A 16276-nucleotide genomic window follows, 5' to 3' on the forward strand; every position below is an offset into this window, starting at 1 on the left:
ATTTTCAAACCAAAGTTGTAGATTTGCCATTAAATTTCCATTCCAGAAATACCTAGGGTTGCCACTTGTCCTTTTTTTATGTCCTAATCTTCATGAACTGTATTAAGCATATGTATTGCGGTTTGAATCACCCTGTATGTTGACAAAAATATTTTGAAAATGTGCGTTACAATGGCCCCCATCTTATGTAAAAAATTGAAATAAAAATCACAAACCAAAAACGTAATAGGTAAAAAGCTTTTTTGGAGGCCTAGGTCACTCTCTATATAGGTATGTATAAAACTAGTAGCCTAAGAATTATTTACAGTTCGTCCCATTCTAAAAAAGAACACACCGTACAAATAACTCTAGGAAGATGTATTTGTACGGTGGTAAAAAAATGTCTAAACAAGGCCGAAGGGGCAGATATAATAAAGCAATAAAATGTAAAAAAGGTCGGGTAAACACCTTTGTTTATTTGTTGAGCAAAATTCCTTTAGAATATCGTATATAATGACTAAAATAGGACGCAATTTTAAGAAAAAAATGTCACTTTCTGGCTTATAATAAAGTTTCAAATGTAACGTTTATATTCAAATTTGTTATGATCTACAACAGTTAGGTAGTAATTGAGACGAATTATAATCCAATTACCGGCTACTACGTTCTTGTTTTAAGAGATCAAAATTCAACAAATATAATTAGAAATTATTTTAATTGTGAGAGGCTCCCTTGTGGGACGCCTATGTACGATTACGGCGCGGCGGAAACAATACCTACCTATGAGAAGACAAATTCGGGTAATTTGAGCTTATTTGTCCACACATTTGATAGTGTCGTACCATATTGAAAATTCGCAGATTCAAAAGTACATTAAACAAAAACAAAAACTACTGAAAAACACTGAAAAGTTTACTTCGGACTTGATTCCGACTTCAAACACACCGTAAGCTAAACATAGTACGCTATAACGGACCATTGGCCGTCGCGAGGGGTGGTGGGACGGACGGCTCATTTCATTCTGGAAGACTAGCAGCGACGTTGCCAATAGTTCTAGACGTTGCAGCACATTAAACAGTAAACATGTCCTTTAATAGTAACGCATATATCCACTGGTTAATAACATATTATTACGCATGCTTCTTTAAAAATAAACTATTAATTTAATTAAGAAATTGAGATTTATTGATATCCGGTGAAGGTTTTAAAGTCACCTTTTCTGCAAATCAAACTAAGTAGATAGGCGCAAATTTGATATGTGGCACTGTCGTCTTCTCTATCTCAGTTGGTTTTTACAGTACGTAGTCAACCTCCGAATGTTTGATCGGGTTAAAATGCATAATGTGATATCTGTTCTTCCTAAATCTATGGCCGGTGCGTTCCTATTAGCGAGATGTGACATCGGAGCGGCAATTTTTTACCTCCGAGAGCCATAAATTTGAGGAATGCAGACCAAAATTTGGCAGGACCAATTGGAAACGTGTTTCGAAGCTTAACATTTCGTTTTATAAATTGCCGCTGCTTTTTGGCACAGTTTACCTTTGCGGAATACTACGATACAGAGTCGTATTTTTTGTTTATTACTTTTATTAGTTGTTTATACTTTAACTTAAATTCAAACTTATTTAAATATCTTATTTAATAAACAGAATATACACTCACTGGCACAAAAAATAGGCATCTTAAAATTTTATGTATGTTAATGTTCAACATATTTTGTTCTAGTGGGCCGATTTTGGTAATTTTTTAAGCAATGTGTAGCTAAATTATTTGACTTTATAGCCTCTGTTCAAATTAAAAATTGAAGTTCTTATCTGTCTATTATACGAGGAAAAACGAAACACACGAGACAATATTTAAGTTTTCAGTTAATCCATTTTCAAGCAACCAAGATAGGAATTTGACTATTCCTATCTTGATTGTTTAAGTAAGTCATTATAAGTTTTAGTTTACCTTTGGTGTCATCAGCCGGAGACAAGCTGCAAATGACATCATCAAGCTCCTCGACTGTGAAGGGCACAAATCCCAACCGTGGTGTAAATCCTCGGAGGAGAGTGACGACTACTCGAGATCGACAACTACAACGAAACACACGAGACAATATTTAAGTTTTCAATTGAACCATTTTCAAGCAACCAAGATAGAAATTTGACTATTCCTATCTTGATTGTTTAAGTAAGTAATTATAAGTTTTAGTTTACCTTTGGTGTCATCAGCCGGAGACAAGCTCCAAATGACATCATCAAGCTCCTCGACTGTGAAGGGCACAAACCCCAACCGTGGTGTAAATCCTCGGAGGAGAGCAACGACTACTCCTCCGAGGAAGAACATCTGTTGTCAGAGGAGGATCCAAATCAGAATTTCGGATTCGGAATCGAAACCAAAACGCTTCTCGAAAAAGAGGAGAGTAAATAAGCCAAGAATCAGCCTGGCGCATCTCCACCCAAGGGCAAGAGAGAGAGCGAGAACCTCTCACCTCTGCTCCGGCAAGGAGAAAAAAATCTAGGATGAACAGCCGGCTAACATCGGCAGGCTAGCAGGGACGTATCACCAGCTTTGCCAGAACTCCAGTGTAGGAGTTCATTAGACATCGAGTTAGCGAGTCATCAACTCGAGGGAGGAGGGCCATGGTCAGGTCCTCACAACAGAAATTGACCTCAAATTCAAGGAGGCAATAGAGAAAGAGACCAAGTTACAGAGGTGGAGATAATGGAGACAGATCCTCCAGCCGCCACCTTACGGGTATCTCAGCCGGAGACAAGCTTCTAGGCTGTGAAGGGCACGGAAGACCAAACCCCAACCGTGGAAGGGTGTATACCCTCGTAGAAGGCAGATGCCCACTTCTCGGAAGATGAATATCTGTTGTCAGAGGAGGATGGGAAATACCCTGTCCCCTCTATAACAGGAATATCCCAATGTATGATAAGTGTTAGACTGTATGATTAGTTATAACTCTATAAAGAGGGACACAATAAATCGTTAAGGTCGCGGTGATTAATCCCCTAACAGATTTGCTTCAGAATTATTCTGAACTTGACAAAATTATATCGAATTGTAAAACAGACTCATTGGTGAGTATGATGCTCGCTCTTTCTGTTTTGAATATTCTATATATAAACGGAATACTGATGTCTCGTTTTCAAAAAATCAGACAAATATCCAAACAATATAATTTATATAGTATTAAAAATATTTGTAAATCTGGAGCTATACCAAGAAGCGTCTTGGTGTACAAAAACAAGACCGGAAACATTTAGACAAGAGAAAGAGTGAACCTACGACAAACAAAAATCCAAGTCCATACCGGGTGCGTCTCGAAAGTGGCTCACCCCTATAACTTTTTTATTTTTTCAGATAAAAAAACGAGATTTGGTATGTTTGTATATGACATAAATTAGGATTGATTGACGTATTCAATTGTTTTTAGTCACTTCCTTTTTCACCACAAATAACTACAACTGATTGATTTTTAAATGTTTACCCTTGGTGTATTTCTACTTTATTCGGTAGAAAATGACACTTTGAATAGAATGACATATCATATGTCAACTTTCACCATTATCGCTCAAAAACAAATCGTATTTTAAATTTCAATCTAAAGTGTGCTGTGTTAAAAATACTAATTTTTAATCAAGGAACCTTGGAAATATAGTTTTGAGCGTCTAATCTTTTTCATGTCTTGTTATGGTCGGTTAAATGATCCCCAAATCCTATTCTTAATCATATCTCAATTATTTCAAATGGAATAAGAGTGGCTCATTAGCATAATATATTTGGAAAAAGCATTTTTTTCGAATAATTTGTCGTTATGAACCGCATGTTACAATTTGAAATAAACCATATGCAAAAATGTCAAAAATTAACATATGATATGTCATTCTATTCAGAGTGTCATTTTCTATCGAATAAAGTAGAATAAAACAATTGAATAAAAAAGTTTTAACGGTGACACACCCGGTATAAGGTAAATATTTTCAGTTATAATATACAGGGTGGTCCGAACTGTATTTCGGAAACTTCAGCAGCATATTCTGCAGATAAAAATAAGTAAAAAAGGTCGTATAAATGTGTGTCCTAAAATGCTTAATTTCGGAGATACAGGGTATAGAAATTTCATTTTTATTTCGATTTTTTTCAAATAATTTCTAAAGTAACGTCAATATTTGGATGAAAATTGGTGTTTGGGAATTTTTTGACATGAGAAACTTGATTTTGATGTCAATATGACTCCTACTTGTAGAGGGATAGACCTACATATTTTTAATTGGTTTGAAGAGTAATAACTTTTCGCCCGTACCTGTATAAAACTACTGAGTAAAAACATATACATTTACGACTTTTATTACATCAAAAAGATCTCTTGGTAAAAATCGCTAAAAGTAATGGTTCTCGAGACATTTGGAATCGAAATTATCAATACCTGTCATCACTGACACAAATTAATTAAACATGTTGACTAAATAGTTATTAGACTGAAATCATAAATTTGAAATCTTTTTGTGCCAAAAGTTCAACAGAAATTGTTTAATCATCATTTTTTCGCAGAAAAAAATATGATTAATTTAAAAAAAAAATATTATTTCAGTCAAATAGCTATACTAAACTTGTACTTATTTTTTGTCAATAATGACATGTATTGACTATTTCCATTCTAAATATCTCGAGAACGGTTACGCGTATCGATTTTTACCAAGAGATATTTTTTACGTAAAAAGTCATGGAAATGTATATTTTTTCAGTCGGTAGTTTTATACCGGTACGGACGAAAAGTTATTACTCTTCAAAACAGTTAAAACACATGTAGGTGGCGCCTCCTACAAATAGGAGTCATTTTGACATCAAAATCAAATTTCTCGTGTCACAAAACTTCCAGACACCAATTTTCATAGAAATATTGACGTTACTTCAGAAATTATTTAGAAAAAACCGAAATAAAAATGAAACTTCTACACCCTGTATCTCCGAAACTAAGCATTTGAGGACCTACATTTATACGAACTTTTTTACCTATTTTTATCTGCAGAATATGCTGCCAAAGTTTCCGGAATACAATTCGGACCACCCTGTATAACACAAAAATTAAAATTTTTATGAGTCCTACCCTGTTTCGAAATCCGGTCTACTTCAATTAGCCCTCGACTGCCCTTACAAAAACCACTTTCTAGCGAAGGGCGATGATTTCATCAGCTAACGTTCCACGAAAATCAAGAACCATACAATTTTAATATATTCTCATCCTTCAAAGACCCCGAGGGTCAAGGTACCTGTTCTCATACCTTCCTAAAAAGACACGTCAGAAGGGAGAGGTGAACTGAAAGGGCCCGAACCTGTTCCTTTCAAAATTGTTTTCACGGAAACGACACGACGCGACGGTTGAGAAAAGCGGCCGAGCTTGAATCCGCACCTCGGCAACAACGTGCCAAAAGACGAAGGAAATGAGAATAGGGAGCTAATACGACCATAAAAATAAAAAGGATTTTAAAAATTTCTGGATTTGTTTTAATCCGACGCGACGGTTTTCAAACTTATAAAGTGCTCTTATTGAACAGACAATCTCTATTTCAAATAATATAAAAAATCATGGTTAAGTAATAAAACAAACATTTCAGTGCAAAAATAAATGCAATAATCAAAAAACCATTAGAATGTAGTAATTGCATAATACATTAATTCTGTAAACTTTGCTAATACAAATTAACAAGAATATACTCTGTCTGGCAGTAATGACAGTAACAGAACCTGACAGTGACAATTGTATCTGCCATTTTAATCCACAGGCAAATTGTATTTTCTGTCTTTTTTGGATGTCTGTCAAAATCTTCTCCGATTCGTTAGATAGACTATAAATATATCGGTTACGTTTCTTTCATTGTGCTTAGATTGTTTATAAATGACGCGAATTTACAAAGACAATCGACTTTATTCAGAATGGACTTGACCTGCTTGTTTTGATATGTAACGATCGGCTTCAAGTTCGACCTCCAATAAAAGATAATGCGTAAAAAGAATTCTAAATATCTAAATTGATAAAAGTCGGTACATTAAAGACTGCGCTATATATATACAGGGTAATCAACTGAATCGTAAAAGCTCTTTAGACCAGGTTTCCTCACTAATAATTTATAAAATTTGCGGGACATGATCGTTAGTGATGAGCGAGGCTGCCATGTCTTTCGCTCGATCTTGCCTTTTCTGCAGATCTGAAAAGACCGAAACCAAACAAGCCTTAAGCCGGTCCTACACGATGTGTCAAACACCGTCCAACGTTGGACACATGAACATTTCCCCATCGTGTAGGAGACACACTTCTTGTGAATTACAATATTTTCGAAGCCTATGCCAAATGATGCGTCCAACGTTGGAACAAATGTTGGAAGCATCGTGTAGGACCGGCTTTACGCCCCAAGACTTAGCATGCAAAACTCTTGTGGAAAGTTTGGAGTCTTTTTCAGAGTTTTTATTTACATCTGATTTTTCATAGATAATGGGCAATTAATAAAGGTTTACTTACCCCTCCCCCTCCATAATAATTTATTAAGTTTTAGTTACCCCACTCCCCTATATAACAAGATTTAAGCAGTTTCTGTGTTTTTCTATCTTCACAGGTAAGCCTGCCGTTATGCCACTAAATATCTCTGAAAACCCCTACATGCAAAATTATTATTTCCTTTTATAATATAAAAATTATAGCATTTTTAACAATGCACCATAAACCTTGGATGCACTATAAACCTTGGAACACATTTTAAAACTTTCCGGCGACTTAAAAGCTCATAAAGTTAAAGTGTTAACTTTTGTGTCTTAGTTTACAACGCGCCACTTTTATGCTAAAAGCTGTTCGTAACCGCTGCCGTCTAGAGCGTTCTTGATGGTGACATCATCGACCAAATCCAGAAAACAAAAACAAAGCCGATAACAAGGCGGCGGCATCCAGTGTTTACGATTCTCAAAACCCGCGCCTATTAGTGGAAATGTCCCGTAAGTCATCTACACACCTAAACACGCCATATCTAAATTTGTTTCGTGAAATATTAACAAATATTATTGTCAGGGTTATTCAGTTAATAACTTAATATTAGTTATTTAGTTATCCATTTCACTAGTCCGAAAAAGTAGCAAAATAAGCGTTCGGCATTTAACGTTTTATGTAAAACTGGCTAATTATTTTTACATAAATGAGCAGGGCCGGATTTCGGCCTAGGCCTGCAAGGCCCGGGCCTAGGGGCCAAGCCAGCCTAGGGGACCCATGCAATGAGTGGCGCGCAACTTTTATATATAAGCTCAAAAGCCTGGCTTATCAAAACGCTTTATCGAAAGTATTAGCTTAAAGGTTAAAGTCATTAAACTCGATTAAAAATTATGTTCTGTACTAGTGTATTTAACTCGGTAAATTTTTCAAATTGGCTATGACATGGGGGGGCCCCAAATGTCAAGTACCTAGGCCTAGGGGCCCTGGATGTCTAAGTCCTGCACTGCAAATGAGGAAGGAAATTAAAGATAAAGGATTATACTATATCCGTATTGCAGCACATTTTTAGACAACTTCTTTATTTTTAAGATTTTGATGGTCAAACATCAAAAAAATATTCCTTATGTTTGGACTAAATTTTCTCGAAAATAAAGACATAATTTAAAATTCCGTTACAATACGGAAATAGATTGAAGTTTTGTGATTAAAGTGATATATAATTTATATGGTTTTGTAACAAATTGCTCGCTATTTTATGGCAAATGCTGAAGCTCTGCAAATCTTAATCAAGCCTTAATCAAAGCACGTGTGTTTGGAATTTTGGGTGTGGCTTAACACGACTGGATCGGGCTAAGCCTTACGCAGATTTCCTTCAGCCACACACCCGCTTTACCCGACCCATGAGAGCGACCCGAAAGTACAGCGTAATAGACTTTTAATGTTTATTAATTATTATTAATAAGATCATTTTATAAACAATCTCAACAATTTATCGAAGCGAGGTCAATCTCCAGACGTCATCGACATTAAACGTGTCAAATTAGTAAAAATTTTCATAAAACTTGTCAAAATTTAACACTAATTATAGAAAGCTAAAAAAGGATACAACGTTTCACAAATTTATTTCGAAAAAATATTTTCCAGAATTTTAAATTACACCATTTAAAAATCATTTTTACTTAATATAAAAGTAAAATACAACCTTCTTAAGGCCAACTGGCACTAATCGTCAAAAAAAAAAAGAATAGTACGGGTCAAGTCAATGAAATCTAGGGATTGACATCGCCAAAATTATTGATTGTCATTGCCCAGCCGTCTTTGACGCCGTTTTTTTTATCATCGGCATTATACTTCCAATAAATTTGTTTATTGGATATCATGTTTTATGCAAAATATTCCTAGGCCAATTCATATTTCATAGAAATATTCGATCACTCTAGTTAAAATAGCAATTTACGCTTTTCTTTTGTGTATTGTTACGAAACAAATGGGCGTTTATCACGAATATTGCTCTAATTAACAATTCCATTATTAACAAAATACCACAGTTCAAATTTCTCTATACTACCTATTCGACAAAAAAAATAAGTATACTAACAATACTAAATTATAAACTATACAGGATGAGTCCTCGGGTGAGTCTTAAATAAGTGCAAATGTTTTTATGGGTGGTATATTTCAACCCCAGAAACACGATTATGAGTTTTTTTCGCGAAAAAAAAATTTGAAAATTCAGATTTTTTTTAAAAAAATATTTTGATTTTTTTTGCTTTATAGTTAAAAAATATAATTTCCTGATAATATGGCAACATAGGCAGTAGATTAAATTTACAAGAAAGAAAACCCCGAAAATATCCAGCGGTTCTCAAAATTTAAACAAAAAATTTTTTTTTTTGGAAATTTTCAAAGTAAAATAACTCGATTATTTTACACTTACTTGAAAAACGGTAAAGAGAAAATATGTTTCATTTATCAAGATCTACCAGCCCTGAAAATATTTGCACTTATTTAAGACTCACCCTGTATAGCAAATAACACGTAAAAAACACCCAAGCCAAATTATTGAAATCACTACTATTACATTTATCATCCAAAAGAGGGTGTTAAGAATCATTGAAAATATGAGTTACAAGGATTTATGTAGAGCTGTTTTTAAGAAAAATAATATGCTAACGATGAGTGGATTGTATATATTTGAATGTCTTATGTTCTTCTTTAACAACAAACATTTATTTGATATTCAAACAACACACGAATACATATGTATAATACCAGAACAATGAATGTATGCTATACACGTCATCGGTTGGCTTGACCGAAAAAAAAATGCAAGTTACAGATACAAATCCTAAGGTTCTAAGAAGAAAAAGAAACAAGCAAAACGCAAATTAATTATAATCCAAATCATATTTTAAAAATTATTAAATCCTCTTCAGATAAGCAAACAATGAGGTTAGATGAAAAAATAACAAAATAGTTTTTCATCAAACTTCCCATTCGAACAAATTTTTACAGTTGATTCAAAATTATTGACATAAAATATAAGATCATTCAATTAATATCATTGAATATGTATAACAAAAGATTATTAAAATTTTATAAATATTAATGTGTGTAAACTTTGCTTTAACACAAAGTACATTCAATAGATATATACTTAATAAGTCTTGTAGAGAGCCGAGTTACAGTAATGTTTTAACAAAAAACAGATGCTTTACTTTAAATCTGTAGTACAGATTTCTCCAAGACAAAAACGCCTGTATGCTTTCACCAATATATTATTTAAAAGAACTCTTGATTTGAATTATGTCTCTTGCAAATATCGTATATTACAGATTAAGAAAGATTAGAAATTATTGACATTATACGATGTAATAGGTACTTAGGTATAGATTTATAAATTAATATCGTTGATCTTAATGTAGTTTTTCTTTTTAACATAATAACTGAAAGTATTAGAATTATATTCTTATATTTAATTTATAATTATTTAATATATATTTACGTATCTTTCGCTAAATAAACATACATGTCTTATTATACCGTACGATTGAAAAAAATCGGCATCTGCATGGGGAAAGACAATCGATGGTAATTTTAAAGAGGTCGAGCCCTAGACTCTCTTTTTTATTTTTTACTGGCGCTTACTGCCAGTTAGACTTAAAAAGGTTGTAATTTATTTTTATATTGAGTAAAAATGATTTTATTATTTGGTATAATTTATTATTAAGTATAATTAGTGATAATTTTTGACAGGTTTGGTCAGTTTAAGTAAATAACATCTAGAGATTGACCTAGCCAAAATTATCATCTATTGTCATTCCCCACCCTCTTTGACACCGTTTTTTTTTCAATCAGACAATACATGCCTTTCAAAATAATCTGAATTAATTGCAACCCCCTTCCCAAAAAATGTATGATTGAAAAAAATTACTTCTCAAAGTGTGCAACAATGAAATACCAAATTCTTTACAGCAAAAATCAATGTTTTTGTCAAAATACCTTTCTCGGCACTTGCTTCTTTTTAGTGAGAGCTTCTTTGTGTTACCTGAAACAAAAAAAAATATTAGAAATGCTTCTCTTTGGACTTAATAATTTGGGAAGTTTTGTTCATTTATGTTTGTCATTTTAATATACGACTGAAGAAACTCGGTTTTTGTATTTTGTTTTACTCATAACTATATAAAAACTCACACTCATAAACAGGGGTGGATGGGCCATTTGGGAAAACGGGAAAATTCCCGGTTGGCCGGTGGGAAGATGGGCCGGTCCCGATCAGTGCTCAAAAAAAGATTGATTTCGCAAAAATTAAATGGTTAATCTTCTAACTAAAATTACGTAAGATTCTTAGTGACTGACTAACTAACTAATCAATTTGCATCAATATAATCGTTAGTTGCGTTTAAACACATAAACACCAATTTGTAAAATAACTATTGTTAGATCTGTTGTTTGTTGTTCCATTTGAAATGTTTTATTATACAAGGTGAGTTTATAAGTGCACCTTATTTATTGTGCTGCTTTGTGCAAATATTTTCAGGGCTGGTAGATATGAATAAAAGAAACATAATATATTCTCTTTACCGTGTTTCAAATAAGTCCAAAATAACCGAGTTATTAAAGTTTAAATTTAAAAAAAACTGATTTATTTTTAAAAAATTTTGCCACCTAAATCTTTCTGTATTTGCATCAATTTTTGTGCCATAATATGAAATATTAAGAAACTATACCGTGGGAAAATTTGCGGTGAACAGGAAGTTCTAAAAATTTTTCTAAAATATACAGGAAAATTTAAACGAAAAAGCACGATTTACAACATCTTTTTTCCAAAAAAAATCATAGACGTGTTCCTGGGGTCAAAATATACCACCCCTGGAAATATTTGCACTTATTTAAGACTCATTCTGTATAGTTTTACCACTATTCTTTTATTAAACACATTTATATCCACTGCTTAGGTATTGCCTAGATTTTTTTCGTTTGAGTCATGGCATTATCATACAAGATGCCAGATGTAGAAACTAGGAAAAGTTACGTGATGAGAATTATACCAAAATTAAAACACGTATACATGACGAAGCTGCTGCTGTACGAGAAAAAAGAGAATTTCTTTCTACAATCTGTAAGAAAGTATATACCTAAAAAGCTAAAAATAAAAATAATGTATTTCACAGAGGATTGGGCCAGCTGAACTGAATGAATCAGGAAGTCTTAAAGTTTCTCAAAACCGTGATTCAAATCGTAGCATATTCAAGATCAAATTAATTACCGTTATCGATAATGAAATTAAAACAGTAGGTAGAACCCTGTGAAACTGAGCGATTTTCTAGTAAAAATTCAATCATGTCCGACCCGATATATTGGTCTTTATAAAAATTTTGATCAAGACAATTTCAATATTTTTAAAAAATCGGAGGCAAAAGAGATTTTTTCGCCCTTACCCAGTGTGTCCCAGAAATAAGTGCAAGTATTTTAAGGGGATTAGATTTGGCGAAAAGAAACATTTTTTCTCTTTATCGTTTTTCAAGTAAGTCCAAAATAACCGAGTTATTTTACTTTGAAAATTTAAACAAAAAATGCTTTTTTGCTTAAATTTTGAGAACCACTGGATCTTTTCTGTATTTTCTTTCATGTAAATTTAATCTACTACCTATGTTGCCAGATTATCAAGAAATTATGTTTTCTTAACTCAAAACTAAAAAAAAATCCAAAAATTTCTTCAAAAAATTCCAAATTTTCGCAAAAAAAAAAATAAAAGGCGTGTTTCTGAGGCCGAAATATACTACCAGATAAAATACTTGCACTTACTTATGGGACACCCTGTATATTAATAAATCAAATATGTTTCTTCGTTATGGTCATTTTGTTTTTGTGGTTTCGGGCCGGTTGCCTGTTATTCCCGGGCCGGTTTCCACTTCCCCATCTACCCCTGCTCATAAACATTTGGACATGAGTAAAAATAAATTACCTTTCAATTGCCTCAGATAAATAAAATAAATATACAAGACCAAGATATACAAATCAGAGGTACACAGAAAAACTCTAGATTGCCACTTATTTATTACAAAAAATTATTAACGAAGATTATATATGATTACTAGCGTGTACCCGCAACTTCGTTTGCGTCGAATTAATCATTTATAATGATGATAATACAACAAAGCAAGAATTTCTATTAACATACAAACTGGATAAAATGTTCGCACATTTATATCAGCATGAGAAAAAACAATATGGCAATATTATTATATAACTTGGTAATATTTGAGGGGTAGTTTCATCTCGTTGGAATTTGACTTCGAAAAATCTGTTTGCCAAAAATAAGCTTTTTACGTCAAGCAGTTTAAGCAGAATCGTGGTTAATCAATTACCCAACTTTTTGAAACACCCGTATGATTTTTTTAAAAATTTCAAAATATGTAAAAAAACAAAATAAATTATACGTGTCCAAGCGTTTTCCCGAAAGACTAACCGTTTTTGAAATAACAAATATTGTAATATTTGAGGAGCGTTTTCACCCTCTTAGAATTTGAGATTCGAGAAACCCCTCATTATCGAACCTCTACACCCCACAGTCAATCCGTTTGCCAAAAATCAGCTTTAAACGTCAAGTAGTTTAAGCAGAATCGTGATTACTCAATGGTCATATTTTATGAAACACCCTGTATAAATTTTTAAAAAATCTTAAAATATGTAAAACAACAAAATAAAATATACGTGTTTAAGAGTTTTTCCGAAAAACTCACTGGTTTTTAAACAAAAAATATTCTAATATTTGAGGGGTGGTTTCAGCCCCTTAGAATTCGAGTTTAAACAACTGGATGGACGTTTAGCTACAACTGGATGAAGATATTTTTTCGATCATACTATACTATATAATTACTTGATAATTTCATTAAATTATAAAAATTTCTGCTACACTTTTTTTATTAAAAGATTGTAACAACAAAAAATAACATAAGTTCCATCTTATATGTTTTTTTACAACAAAAATGAAAACAGAATGATTCAAAAGTTAGTATGTAGTATTTTAGACAGCAGCTTGTAAGTAGTAGCGCATTCCCTTTCCGTTTTTCTATTCTTATCGGAATACTTATTTAAAATTATTGTAATAAAATGCTTTCATATTATATTAACCTGTAGACCTTATGCAGCGATTATGTAAACATCTTAGATAAATTAGGTAAATGCATTTTCTTTGTTTAACCTAAATGTTCTTGCAATAACGCATTACAGCAAACGGTGTAGCTTGTAAACAAGTATGACTGGTTAAGTGCATGTCTGGGAAATATATCCGATACTATTAAACTTATTTAATAATATTGCTATTTCTAATACACAATAATATCCGGCATCCAATCACTAAAAAAAATGTTTCAAATTAATAATACGCCATTTTTATGTGTCTGTAAAGACCCTTTAGTAAGTTAAGTAGTAATTATACAGGTTGTAAGTAGTAATTATCTAGGTTGTGGAAACAAATTGGGAGAAACTTTGGAAAACCGGAATTTAGGGAAAAGCTCGAAAAAAACTGCGAGACTCGATTCCTCAACTATTTATAATATGTACCTTCAAATCTGTACGGAACAAAGACATTATAAAGATAGACCGAACATCTCATTCATAAAAATACTCGTTGGTAGTGTATCAAACATTCCAATGTGTCAAACAAGGACAGAAGAGACAGAGAAGTCTAAAATTTCCGACCCCGGCAACTAGGCACATTTGGATTGTTCTAATGGCCAGTGGCGTATCGTTTTTTGGAACGAATTTAATTAGTAAAGTAAAAGTAAAGTAATTAGTAAAATTTTTACTCCATATTAATATACTACATTAGCACTTTTTCGTCAGATGAGTTTTGTTATAAGGTCTAATATAATAATATAATTAATATCCCATATATACTTATGTTGAAACGTTAGTTTGTAGTTTTCGAAAATGGCTCCAACGTCGATTTTCAATTTAAACTTTCAGTTACTTCTCTATAAACTTTCAGTTACTTCTATATAAACTTTCAGTTACTTTTGAATATTTACAGGGTGACTCAAGTTTCTGGAACAGTTCTATATTAGGTTTGTGGTTGGTGACTTTTCTTTCAATTTTTTTCAGAATATGGAGGCAATGGTAAAGCACAGTTTAATTAAATTTCCATTCCAGAAATACCTAGGGTTGCCACCTGTCCTTTTTTGAAAGGACAGTCCTTTTTTGGAATAACTTGTCCTTTTGACTTTTTTTTGACTTAAAAAGTCATTTTTATTTACGTATTCTCCCTGAGAAAATTACCTACAGCAAACAGAAATATTCTTTTCGTCCAAATTTAATTAGAGATGTTATAAAACTTACAAATATTTTTTTCTTGTTTAGAACAGGCAACATTATTTAGAACTTCCCGTTTAATCTCAAATGATAGTTTAGGTTTTAGTTTTACCTTTTTTGATCTTAAAAAGAACTTTTCAAAATTAGTAATTAGTAACGATTTAGTTAGTTCGCAATCGATAGCTTCCTGTGAAGTACTGTGTAATAGTTGTTTAATCTTGTATTATTAATAACTTCCTATACCTAAAATCAATATTTAATGAGAAAGTTGTGCTTTTTTGAAAATATAAGACGAGATTTGACTCTTTCGGTCTTCTTCTTGTATTATGGTGGCTCTGATACGAGGCAATTACCTTTTAGTCTCTCAATAGAAGGCATTTATCATTAAAAGTATCAAATCTGTGTGCTACAGTATGGGATTTCTGTCGCATAATAATGAATATTACGTTTATTTACAAACCCATTACTTTTAAAGGTAGCTTCATCAGACAATCAAATTTTAGTTAAATGTCTCAATCTTCATGAACTGCATATATATTGCGGTTTGAATTACCCTGTATGTTGACAAAAATATTTTGAAAATGTGCGTTAGAATGGCCCCCCATCTTATGTAAAAAATTGAAATAAAAATCACAAACCAAAAACGCAATAGGTAAAAAGCTTTTTTGGAGGCCTGGGTCACTCTGTATATAGGTATGTATAAAATTAGTAGCCTAAAAATTATTTACAGTTCGTTCCATTCTAAAAAAAAGGTAAACACACCGTACAAATAACTCTAGGAAGAGGTATTTGTACGGTGGTAAAAAATTGTCTAAACAAGGCCGAAGGGGCAGATATAATAAAGCAGTGAAATGTAAAAAAGGTCGGGTAAACACCTTTGTTTATTTGTTGAGCAAAATTCCTTTAGAATATCGTATATAATGACCAATTTTAAAAAAAAAAGTAACTTTCTGGCTTATAATAAAGTTTCAAATGCAACGTTTATATTCAAATTTGTTATGATCTACAACAGTTAGGTAGATCTACAACAGTTAGGGTGTTCTTGTTTTAATAGATCAAAATTCAACAAATATAATTAGAAATTATTTTAATTGTAAGAGGCTTCATTGTGGGACGCCTATGTACAATTACGGCGGTTTAAATTTGTACCTACCTGTGAAAAGACAAATTCGGGTAATTTGAGCTTATTTTTCCACACACTTGACACTGTTGTATCATATTGAAAATTCGCAGATTCAAAAGTACGTTAAACAAAAACAAAAACTACTGAAAAACACTGAAAAATTCACTTCGGACTTGATTCCGACTTCAAACACGCCGTAAGCTAAACGTAATACGCTATAACGGACCAAGGGCCGTCGCGAGGGGTGGTGGGACGTACGGCTCATTTTCATTCTGGAAGACTAGCAGCGACGTTGCCAATAGTTCTAGACAGTTCAGCACATTAAACAGTAAACATGTCCTTTAATAGTAACGCATATATCCTCTGGTTAATAACATATTATTACGCAT

The sequence above is a fragment of the Sitophilus oryzae genome, unplaced genomic scaffold, assembly GCF_002938485.1.
Source record: "Sitophilus oryzae breed Bouriz unplaced genomic scaffold, Soryzae_2.0 scaffold_845_pilon_pilon, whole genome shotgun sequence".
NCBI lineage: Eukaryota > Metazoa > Arthropoda > Insecta > Coleoptera > Curculionidae > Sitophilus > Sitophilus oryzae.